General features: G+C 48.9%; 1 protein-coding gene across 3 annotated transcripts in view; it reads left to right on the top strand.

Annotated features, from left to right (window-relative positions):
• Positions 1-11,407, top strand: part of ELMSAN1 (ELM2 and Myb/SANT domain containing 1) — a 73,040-nt gene that overhangs the window by 14,919 nt on the left and 46,714 nt on the right. For 2 of the 3 annotated variants that reach the window (XM_012803522.2, XM_003786900.3), the window contains exon 1: positions 10,776-11,327. The exons of the other annotated variant lie outside the window; for it this stretch is intronic. The gene's annotated coding sequence lies outside the window, so the exon portion shown is untranslated. Of the gene's footprint in view, positions 1-10,775; positions 11,328-11,407 lie in introns of those variants that run through there. 3 annotated transcript variants of the gene reach the window in all.

The raw sequence follows: 11,407 nt of genomic DNA, 5'->3' as shown, positions 1-11,407 counted from the left end.
AAAAAAAAAAAAAAAAGGATGTAATTCTAAAAACACGAAAAGAGAAGCCAGGTGTGGTGCCTCATGCCTGTAATCCCAGCTATTAGAGAGGCTAGGAGTTCAAGACTAGCCTGAGCAACATAGCAAGACCCCATCTCTAAAGAATAAATTAAGTAAATAAAATAAAAAGGAAAGAACTATAAGCACAAAGATATTTATAGCATCATTGCTTAAAATAGCAAAAATACTGTAAGCAGCCTCAGCATTCCACATGGCTATGTAATTCATAATACTGAGATTTGGTGGGATATTGTGCCCCTGTTATATTAATATTAACATGATGTTAATTCATGGGAAAATGTTGATTAGTTTTGGTGAAAAATGTAAAAGAGAATTGCATATGCACTTGACAAGTGGATTACATGGCCACAGTATAAATTGGCATAATGTAAATACTGGGCTTAGGTAAAGAGGTTATGGACAGAATATTTGTGTTTGAAATTGCTTTAGTAATATATATTGCAGCTATCCTTTTTCCTTTTCTAAGACAAAGCCTTAACATCAAAGACTTTGGATCTGGGTGGGAAGGAGGCTGGGGTGGGGGATGGGGGGGAGGACTCCAAGCCTCCCATCTGTTACCACCAGGAAGACCCAACTGCTCTGTCTTATCAACCACAGGCAGTGCACAAGGAGGGGCCGGAGGGTTCAGATTGGCCTGAGTTCACATACTGGCTAACTGCTTAACTGTGAGGTTCGCAGCATGGACTCTGACTCTTGTGCTGGTGCAACAACCCTCAGGTAGCTCTGGGCCCCAGATGATTGTTCACACCTGGGTTTCCAGGGAACCAGCCTGCTAAGCAGTGTGGGCCTTGAGGCTGTTGAGCCACCCACTGGCTGCCTGGTCCTGCAGGCCTCTGCCACTGAGGGAGGGAGCTGAGTCCTCTGCAGTTCTAACAGGCAGCAGGGAGGGTGGGTGTGCTTTGCAAAGTGACCTCCTGCAGCCTTTTCTAACCCAGGTGAGGCCCTAGTGAGGTTGAGTCTTGGGTGCTTACACTGTTGCACATTCTTACCAAAGTGTTGAATTTAGAGCTGCTCTTTAGTGCAAGCTGCATCATCCAGTCCATCTCTGGCCTAGCAGGCAGGTCCCTCTGACCCCACATCTTGCTGTGAGCTTTGCAGGGACTTGCAACTGCAGGTACGGCCCTGTGGCTGAGCAGCTGACCTTCTTCTGACCACTTTCTCATATCTCTGGCATCTCAGAACCTTCAGAGGCCTCCTGAATGGCATTCTTACCCACCTACTCCCTTTGGGGAGAACCTTTTTTTCTGAGTGGGAAGCCTTTCTTTTTGATATGGGGAGGGTCTGTTTGGAGGTCTGTTATTATCCCTTCACTGTGACCAGCTGGGGAATGTGGCCAGGGCTGGAAATGAAGACTTCTTGATGGTGATGGTCTTGGAGTCCTAAGGTGAGTGGGAGCTGGAGAGCCTTGGGTACCTTGTGTGGGCAGGTTAGAGCCTGCTAAAGCAGAGTCCACTCAGTCAAACACATGTGGAGGGATGTCTAGACCCAGCTGGGCCCTGGTTATCTCAAGTAAGTACCCACTAAAACCAAATTTCAGAATTGTCAAAGATTTGGAGTTTTTGTTCTGTGATCAGACTAAAATAGGACCTTGTGGCTGGAGGTTTTCCAGGTCAGAGAGAAAATAGAAAGAGTGTGGGCTCAGGGCTGGCTGGCTCATCAGAGTACTCAGGCCCATTTCATGCCTTCCAAGATGAGCAGTGCTCTGTGTGTGTATTTGGAGGTGAGGGTGGGAATTGTCCATGTGCTCCTCTAGAATACTGTGTTCATTCCTGGATGCTCTGGTCCCATCTTCACCCGCTTACAGTGACGTCGAGCCTCATTCTGATCAATGCCCGTTGTGTGAATATTAACTGCCACTGAGTCTAAGTAACAAGCTGTCTTCCTGAGCCCAGGCCCCAGCAATAACTGCTCCTCTCAGTTCCCTAATTTAGAGACCACGTGTGTGCCCCAGGGTTGTCAGCAGCTCAGTTTTTTGAAGCTTGAAACACATTTCCATAGAAACAATGCTATAAATGGTGGTTGGGTTCCTAGGCTAGCCCACAAAGAGCCCTGGTGTTACTTCAGAAGTTGCTGAAATAGATTTTAGTAAAATAGAGAGTACGATGCAGCAGTAAGAGTTAGCACCCAGGACATTGAAGGTTAAATGATGTGGGTTTATTTGTATAACTTTGTTTCTTTGGTGTCTTTCAAAGCCCTCCAGATAATTGGCGTTCTGGGGTGGGGCCTCCTCTCCCAGTGTTCATTCTTCCTTCTTTCCCCTCAGAGCCAGGGACCTGAGTCTACCTGTTCTCTGGAACCCTGGCTTGGGGTATTTTTATAATGAGGAAATCCTGTTCAGTGGCCCTTTCAAAAACATCATCATCATTGTTATTTAAACCATCTTGATCAATTTAGCATAATAAACATTACGCCTTAACAATTTACACTGTTTAGAATTCTCATCTGATGGCTTCTCATCTTCCTGTAGTTTATAAATTCATCTCTGCTTACTTATTTGTGCTGATTTTGTCACTTGATTGCATCAGATTGTTTCCATGTACTGATCCCTTTCATATTTCATTCTGTGACCACCCCTTACCGCACTCCCAGTGAATTTCAGTTGCTTTTTTTTTTTTTTGCTCTATATACAGATGCTATGAGCATAGTTTATAGAACTTTTTTGTGGTAATATTTTAGATTGTTTTCCTGGGATAAGTAGTCCCCCAACCATAATTACCTGCTTAGAGTCTTAAACTCTTGCAACCAATGCCAAAGCACATTCTAGAAAGACTTAAACAGTTTATAGTAGCACAGTAGTACATGCAGCAGTTTCCTGATAGGCCTGCCAAGAGCAGCTTTCTTATCTTATTTATTTACTTATTTTCACGTTGACTTGGGCCATAATGGGGCTTTAATGATGTTCTAATTTGCATATCTTAAATTGCTGCTGAGACTGTACATTTTTGCTCTGGATGATTTACTATTTGTGTTTCCTCATGTGTCAAACCCTGCTCATCTCCTGTGACTGCAGAGCCTCCCTGCTTACATTTATCTTCTTGAACCACTTTCCTGTATGGAAATGTGAAATCCTTTCTTCCTCATTGGTTACCTCACTCAGAGGGAGGGACCCGCCCTTGACTTTGGCTAACTCCTCTTCATACCTGCCTGGCTCTCCAACACTGCCACTCTGGCCTAGCCCCTCTGACTGCCTGGGACTGCCACTGGGGCTGAGGTCCCTTGTGATGGAGGCCCTGGTGGGGAGGAGGGTGGAGGGGAGGGAGAAGAGACTTTGGTGGGAGGATGCCCAGGGAGCTTCTGGGAGGAGCCAGAGCCTTTTAGAGCTGGAGAGGGCACTGAAGTTCATCTGGTCTAGGGTCATGCACTCAGAGGTTGGCAGGGAGCGGAGGGAATGCAATGACAGTGACATAGCCTGAGAAGGGGCATGCTCTGTGGACAATTGGAATGTGAGTCCCACATAAGTGCTACTCCATGGCTGCAATACTCAGCTCCACCTCCAAGAAGGAGGGGTCAGTGTAGCCAGTATTCCAGTTTTTTTCACAACAGAAAAGTTGTGTTAAGTTTCTTGGTTTAGGCTCAGCGCCTGTGGCTCAAGTGGCTAAGGCGCCAGCCACATACACCTAAGGTGGCAGGTTCGAATCCAGCCTGGGCCCACCAAAAAACAACAATGATGGCTGCAACCAAAAAATAGCCAGGTGTTTTGGTGGGTGCCTGTAGTCCCAGCTACTTGGGAGGCTGAGGCAGGAGACTTGCTTGAGCCCAGGAGTTGGAGGTTGCTGTGAGCTGTGTGCCACAGCACTCTACCCAGGGGGACAGCTTGAGGCTCTGTCTCAAAAAGAAAAAAAAAGTTTCTTGGCAGTAAATTCAATTCAAATAAAACATAATATATAGGTCAAATAAAACATATCTGTGAGGGACAATGGCTTGGGAAGCCCCAGTCTGTGACACCCTCCCTCCTATTTTATTCATCTTCTTTAAGGGAGAAACAGGCCCAGAGAGGTATCCTCATTGTAGCAGAGAGAAGGAATCAGAGTCCAGAGGTCAAATTCCATCTGTCTGACCTTCAGAGAGTTGTTTAACCTTCTTCAACCTTAGCTTTCTTATCTGTAAAATGGGGATAATGGCTTCCTCCCAGGGTGCAGGATGGATTCCATGGGCTTGTGTCATGCAAGCATTTAATAGATGCTCAGATAAATGGGTTGAATAGGTCCTATGTGAGATCATCCAGAACATCAGAGGAAGAACTAGGCTTAGACCTTTGCTCTCATGACTGCCAGTCCAGAGCGTGTGCCACGTCACATTGGACTGCTTTTGTGGGAGTTTCCTGAGGTGTCTAGACACAGGGTCCGTCTTATCCCTGAGAAATTTTGTAGGTCACTTTATGAGAGCTTGTCTACTCAAAAGCTACTGAACTCAGAAAATAGAGCCTCACAGCTCTGTAAACTTGTACAGCAGGCCCCCAGAATCCAGGAGATGGAGCCTCAGTACTTAATAGGAATAGTACCACACACCATGGAACCTAGGGAGCCATTGATTATGTTATAATATGCACCATTATTTTATGTACAGCTAAGAAACAGAAAATGCTGGCTTGGCACCTGTGGCACAAACGGCTAAGGCACCAGCCACATACACCTGAGTTGGTGGGTTTGAATCCAGCCTGGGCCCACCAAACAACAATGATGGCTGCAACCAAAAAATAGCCGGGCGTTGTGGCGAGCGCCTGTGGTCCCAGCTACTTGGGAGGTGGAGGCAGGAGAATCACTTGAGCCCAGGAGTTAGAGATTGCTGTGAGCTGTGATACCATAGCACTCTACCCAGGGCGACAGCTTGAGGCTCTGTCTCAAAAAAAGAAAAAGAAAGAGAAAATGCTGCTAATTAACCATACATACTATTAATTGCAAGATGTATCCTGATTTCAGAGATGTTAAAATGGGGGAAATGTGTATCAATGAACTAGAATAGTAAAAAATGTAACAACAATAATCTGTTACATTTTATTGCTTACTTTAAATTTTCACATATTGTTTTATTCATACATTTGTCATTCACTGAGCCCCCATCATGTACCGGCACTGTGTGGAAGCTAGGGACCTAAGAGGGGGTTCTAACAGTGTATACTCCAGTGGTCTTCCTCTGCTTGGAGGAGTCAAGGAAGCTTTCCTGAAAGAGCTGCCCTGAAGCTCAAGTTTGGTGGGTGTAGGCTGATATATCTGGGGATCAAGGTGGAGGGAGGAGGAGCTTGTGTATATAAGGTAAGAAACCAGGTGTCTTGGGGAACCTCAGGTTGTTTGGCTGTTTGGCTGTGTGGGCTGGAGCTGGGAAGTGGGGCAGAGCCTGATCTTGCCGGAAAATTGCCTAACAATCTAGCTTACAGACTCAGCTTTATGCAGGAGAAGATGGGAGCTGCTGAAAAGCATGTGATCACTCCAATGGCAGTGTGGATGGTAAAGTGTGCAAGACTAGAAGCAAGGAGATAAGTTAGGAGATGAGAGAAAAAGAATAACCAACACTTACAAAAGACTTACTGTGTGCCAGACACTGTTTCACACTCTTACGTATCATGTACCTTTTGCAGGTGAATGGTTAAGTAACTTGCTCAAGGTTGTCACGCTGATGTGAGCCAAGATCTGGACTCAGGTCTCAGCCTGTGCTCTTAACCTGTACACTCCCATGAACATGAATGTTGGATTCTAGTCCATGATGTGTCAGTATTTGTTTTCATTTTCAAATATAATGCCTTGACTTAAAGCATGCCCCATCACACACATTGGATCTCCAGGGTTCACCCGTTCCTCCTGGCCCAATGCCATAGTGTGGGGAAGCCAAGCTCCAGTGAGGAAGTCTGTTGGGGCTGGTTTTGCAGAAGGCATGGAACTGTGCTACAGTGAGGCCTTTGGGAAGCTGGCAGCTCTCAATCTGTTTAGAGAGGGTGTTTCTGTCTCATGGCTCTGTTGGCCTGCCCTCTCTGGCAGCCACACCTGTTTTGCCCTATACCCAGCCAGACATCTTTCCCAGAGTGACAGCAGCAACTGGGGACATCTACAGAAGCTCTCTCCCAGGCCTGACAAAGGCACTCAGAACCTGGCCCAGGCCTGCAGGGGGAGGGTGGCTGGGGAAGGGGCAAGTGGGAAGGCCAGGGACACTGACAGCTGTGGGCCGGTGTGGCAGGCGGGGCTCTGCCTCAAAAACAGGTGAAGTCAGTGGTTGCTGACGAAGAGGAGAGTCCCCTGGGTTTTTCAAGGGTAAAAGAGAAGTCTGTGCAGAGACTTTCCAGCACATGGTGGCTTAACTCAATGATTGGAGTGGTTGTGAGCTCCCTGCTTCTTCAGACAGGACCTCCCAAAAGGGGTGAGGAGAAGACACAGCTGTGAAAGGGGTGTCCCTATTCAGACTGAAACATCTCCCCTCCACCCTGTGGGAAAATGTGGTCGAAAGGACACAAAAAACAGGGGCTGGGAGAAGCACTGGAGGGACACCCCAGATGAGATACTGAGTTGATGTTGGAAAAAGTCTCTCTGGGCAGAGGATGTCACCCTGAGGCCAATAGGGTTTTTTTTCACAGAAAAAAAAGAAAATCTTGCCTGGAACTAATTTTTTTAAACGGATAAGCTAGTTTGGGGAGGAGAGAGAGGATAAAATAGCAAAAATAATAGCAATTGTATTGTTAGCATGTCAGAGTTATTATAGAGCTGCTTTTTGTCCTTTTCAACCTCCTAAGCCCCTAGAGGGTGGTCATTCTTTTGTTGCTCATGCAGCAAACATGGTGCATTTGTTATGGGCCAAAAAAGTGAGGCTGAGAAGTTAGTAACAATTTTCCTGAGGTCATATAGTGGATTTGTTATAGTTAGGCAGGACTCAAACTCAGTTCTGGTTCTCTTTTCTCTCCATACCCTTTTCATTCTTCTGTTGTAACTGTAGGTAATGAAGTCCTAGAGGTAATGCAGGGACAAGAGGAGCCTGGCATTATGGACTTGTGATGCCTGTAACAGTATTTGTACTCCCAAATTCCCCACACTTTAGTAAAAGTTGGTTGTTCACTTAAACACAATGGTGTGCTGGTCACATTGATAGAGAAGGAACAGTGGAAAAAGGATAGGAATGTGGGCTTGGGGCCTGGGAAAAGGAAACTTCTCTTTTAAATAGTGATGATGGCTTCAGGACTTTTTAGAGACAGGGTCTTACTGTGTTGCTGAGGCTGGTCTTTTTTTTTTTTTTTTTTTTTTGACAGGGGCCTCAAGCTGTCCCCCTGGGTAGAGTGCCGTGGCATCTCAGCTCACAGCAACCTCCAACTCCTGGGCTCAAGCGAGTCTCCTGCCTCCGCCTCCCAAGTAGCTGGGACCACAGGCGCCCACCACAACGCCCGGCTATTTTTTGGTTGCAGCCATCATTGTTTTTTGGCGGGCCTGGGCTGGATTCGAACCCGCCACCTTGGGTGTACATGGCTGGCGCCTTAGCCACTTGAGCCACAGGCGCCGAGCCTGAGGCTGGTCTTTGGTGGAGGCAGGTGAGTGAGTGGTGAGAACCTGGTTTCCTTGGAAGCTTTTTTCTCCCTTCCTAACAGCTTTATTGAGATATAATTCACATACCATAGAATTCACTCTTGCAAGATTTTAATGGTCTGGACACTGGTGATGACCACAGAGGGCAGTGATGGAACACTCTGAGTGGAGTCCAGAGGGCTGATGCGGTCCCAGAAAGCCTCCCCAACACCATACTCTACCCTGTTGGGACCCAGAGTTTGGAATCCTGTCTAGGATGCTTTACTTTCTGGAGTGTTTCTTTCTCATCACTCTCCCTGGGAACTGGAGCTTTGTACTCCTCTATCCTGCAGTTTGTAAAGAAGGTCAAGGGTGGAGAAAACCCCACTGTGTTGGTAAAGTCTCTAGTCTCCCCTCCACCTTGAAAGGTCACCCTTCTAGAAGCTTTTAGGGGAGGCTGGGGCTTCTAAAACCAAAACTTTCACTTCACATGTCAGTGATTCTGCATTGTCATATCTGCAGCAAAAATGACCTCCAGGGCTTTCCCAGAAGGGCTATAGCTTTCTTTACCCAGCCTCATCTGCCCACCTTTGGGAGGTAGACTTCTTCTCTGAGCAGGGAGGCTGTTTGGTGCAGTTTTGAGCTCTCCTCCCCTGCACACATGTACCCCTTTCCTCTCTGTCCTCCTTTCTGAGTTGGCCTGAATTTGAATTATATTTGTGGTAAAGGGCTGTGTTGCTCCAAGATGAGCAGGGCTCCTGCAGGGCTCCTGACTTCTCAGTTTCAGTTGCATCCTGCCACCTGCCTCCACTCCTGCTGCTTTCTGTGCCAGCCCTGCAGCCTGGTGTAAGACAGAGAGAAAGTCCCTGATGGGACAAGGTTGAGGAGTGCCCTTTGGAGTGGCTCCCGTTTGTTCCCTGGAGGCTGGGCCCTGGCTCCTTGGTAGCAGGCTCTTCTAGGAATGTGTTCCCCAGCTGGGTTTTCTGGTTGGGTGGGAACATCTCTGGGCTGGTCTGTACAACCATAGCTCTCAGGGGCTTGCCTTGGGCTGGGGGTTGGGGGCGGGGAGGAGGTCAGGATGGCTACAGGTGTGCAGAGGAACCTGGCAGGATGTGTCCTGGAGTGGACACTGGAGACCAACTGGCTTTGCTTTTGTTTCTCTTATTTGGATGAGTTGTCAGTGAAAGGGAAGAAATCAGACAAATGAAAAAAAAAAAAAGAAAAGGCTTTCCACTGAGCCCCTGCCTGGAGTCCTGAGACCTCTACTTAGGGGTCTGCATCCCTGAGCACCCCAGTCCCTCAATTGCCCACTGCCCTCCTCTGTGGGAGCAGAGATGGGACAGATGATTGGCTTGCCAACCTTGTGCATGTCACTTAACTTTTCTGAACCTCAGTGTTCTCATCCATAGGGAGAGAGGGATAAAACTCCCTCATGTGCAGGGTTGTTAAGTAGGAACAGTACTGCTTAGTGGGTGCTAAATCCCAAGCCTGGGCCTTTCTTTGCAGAAAGTAGTTTCCCTGACTCCCCCATTCACTTTTGTGTGTGTGTGTGTGTGTGTCAAAGCAGTCTCACTTTGTCACCTGGGCTAGAGTGCAGTGATGTTATCATAGCTCACTGCGATCTCAAACTCCTGGGCTCAAGAGATCCTCCTGCTTGAGCCTCCCTAGTAGCTGGCACTAGAGGCACCTGCCACAAGGCTGGCTAATTTTTAAATTTATTTTTAGAGACAGGGTCTTACTATGTTGCTGAGGCTGGTCTTGAATTCCTGGCCTCAAACAATCCTCCCGCCTTGGCCTCCCAGGGTGCTGGGGTTACAGGTGTGAGCTACCATGCCCAGCCTTCCCCATTCACTTTTTTACAATCACAGAATCATGGATCTTAAACTAGAAGGAATTTCAAGAGGTTATCTGGTCTAGTCCTCTGGCATAATTATCTATATTTTGTAGATAAGACTGTTTTAAGTGCTCATTACTTTGACATGTCTGTCATAACATGGCTCAGATAAATCCTTTTCCTCTTGGTGGGGTGTGACCTCCAGATGCACACAGGTCCTCTGGCCAGCAGAGATGTGGAAGAGGATGGGAAAGCCTTGCTCCTTGGGACCAAGTGTAGGTTTTGCATGGTTTCTAGGCAGGTTTAAGTGTTGCCTGTGTCATCTACTCCTCACCCTGCCCCTGCAACCTCAGTGGATATGTGAGAAACATACTCTGGCACCCCACTCTTCTCCCTGAGAAAGTGAGGGATGCACCTGGTTCTCAGGACTGGCCATAGGGGGAAAGTGACTGCCAGGACACAGTGTATTTCTCAGTGGTTTTTCTTTCAAAGGAAACTCTCCTTCTGACCCATCTCTGAAAAATAACAAAACACACCAGAAAACATAGAAGAACTCCTACCCTGGATTTCCCCCTGGCCAGGAGCCTCACTGAATGTGGAGGCCAGCAAGAACCTCTGAGCTGCAAAATTGTTTCCCATCCTCCCACCAGTCAGGCAAGAAGGCATCAGGGTTTGGACTAGAGAATTGATCAGGGGTAAATGTGGGCATGGAATGAAAAGCTGTCCATCTCTGGCGTGAGTTGCTAGGATCAGGGGTAAATGTGGGCATGGAATGAAAAGCTATCCATCTCTGGCATGAGTAGCTAGGATTAAACTCCAAAATCACCTAAGCGCCGCCACAACGCCCGCTATATTTTTTTGTTGTTGTTGTTGTTGTTGTTGCAGTTTGGCCGGGCCAGGTTCGAACCTGCCACCCTCGGTATATGGGGCTGGCCCCCTACTCACTGAGCCACAGGCGCCGCCCGTTTCTCAATAACCTTTTACACGAACTAGGATGCTAGTGAGCCAGAAAGTGAAACTCCGGGAGGCTGTTAAAGTGTCTTGGAGAGGATTGTGCATGATTTACCGTATCCAAAACCGAAGTTTTCTTTGTGGAAGAAAGCGACTTGTGCCCTCCCCAACATCACACACACACTTTCCTGGCAGGCTCGATGGGTTTCCAAACATTTCGTCACCGTCTCCTCCTGACCTTGGTGTGAAAGGAACCAGCCGCGTGGCCGATTGGTTCCAGCAAAGCCATCGAGGGCGCCGGCCTGGGCTGGGGGAGGGTGGTGACCGACTCCAGAGTGGAGGTGAGGTCTGCTGGAAATCCCCAGTCCTAGCAGCCGCCTGAGCTTTAAAGACGCCTTCCCTAGCCTTATTTGGTCTCAGGAAGTGGGCGGTGCTGGGCCTGCAGGCTGAGAGGCGGCCCTGAGACAGTTGTGCTGATGAAGTGGTAGAGCTGGTTTCTGCTCGCCGCGGTGCTGCGCGCGCCGGCCGGCCACTGGACTCTCCGCGCTCCCATCCTCGAGTTGTGCAATCCTTTGTAGCACGCCAGCGAGTCCTCCTCCTTCGCTGTTGCCTCTCGCCCTCTCTCTCTTTTTTTTCAAGCTGTGAGCTCAACCGATGAGTCAGAGCCGTGCAATCCTGACACTGCATCGCAGGACTGGGGGTGACACGGAGGGAGGGAGAGCGCTCGCGAGGCGGACAGCACGGGCGCGGGGCGCGCCGAGGCTCCTGCGCTGCGAGCAGGGGGTGACAACCTGCGCGTCCCGCCCGGGCCCCGCCAGCAAACTTCCCAACCACTGGAGGCGCGGGCTGGCGGAAGCCCCGCAAGCGCCGCAGGGAGGCTACGGCGCCTGTTTGTTTTTAAAATACGAGAGTGCGTGCAAGCGGCTGGAGTGTTGCAGGCGACCGAAGGCGGCGGCCAGCGGCGGAAGGGGGACAGCCGAGGCCGGAGCTCGGGCAGCAGCGGGGTAAGTGGGGCTGCCGAGCCGGAGGACGAGGCCTGCACACGGCGGGGGCGACGCGGGGACCGGGGGTGGCGCGCAATTGG

The sequence above is a fragment of the Otolemur garnettii genome, unplaced genomic scaffold, assembly GCF_000181295.1.
Source record: "Otolemur garnettii isolate 467f Iridium unplaced genomic scaffold, OtoGar3 scaffold00020, whole genome shotgun sequence".
NCBI lineage: Eukaryota > Metazoa > Chordata > Mammalia > Primates > Galagidae > Otolemur > Otolemur garnettii.
This window is presented reverse-complemented; position numbering and strand designations above follow the sequence as displayed.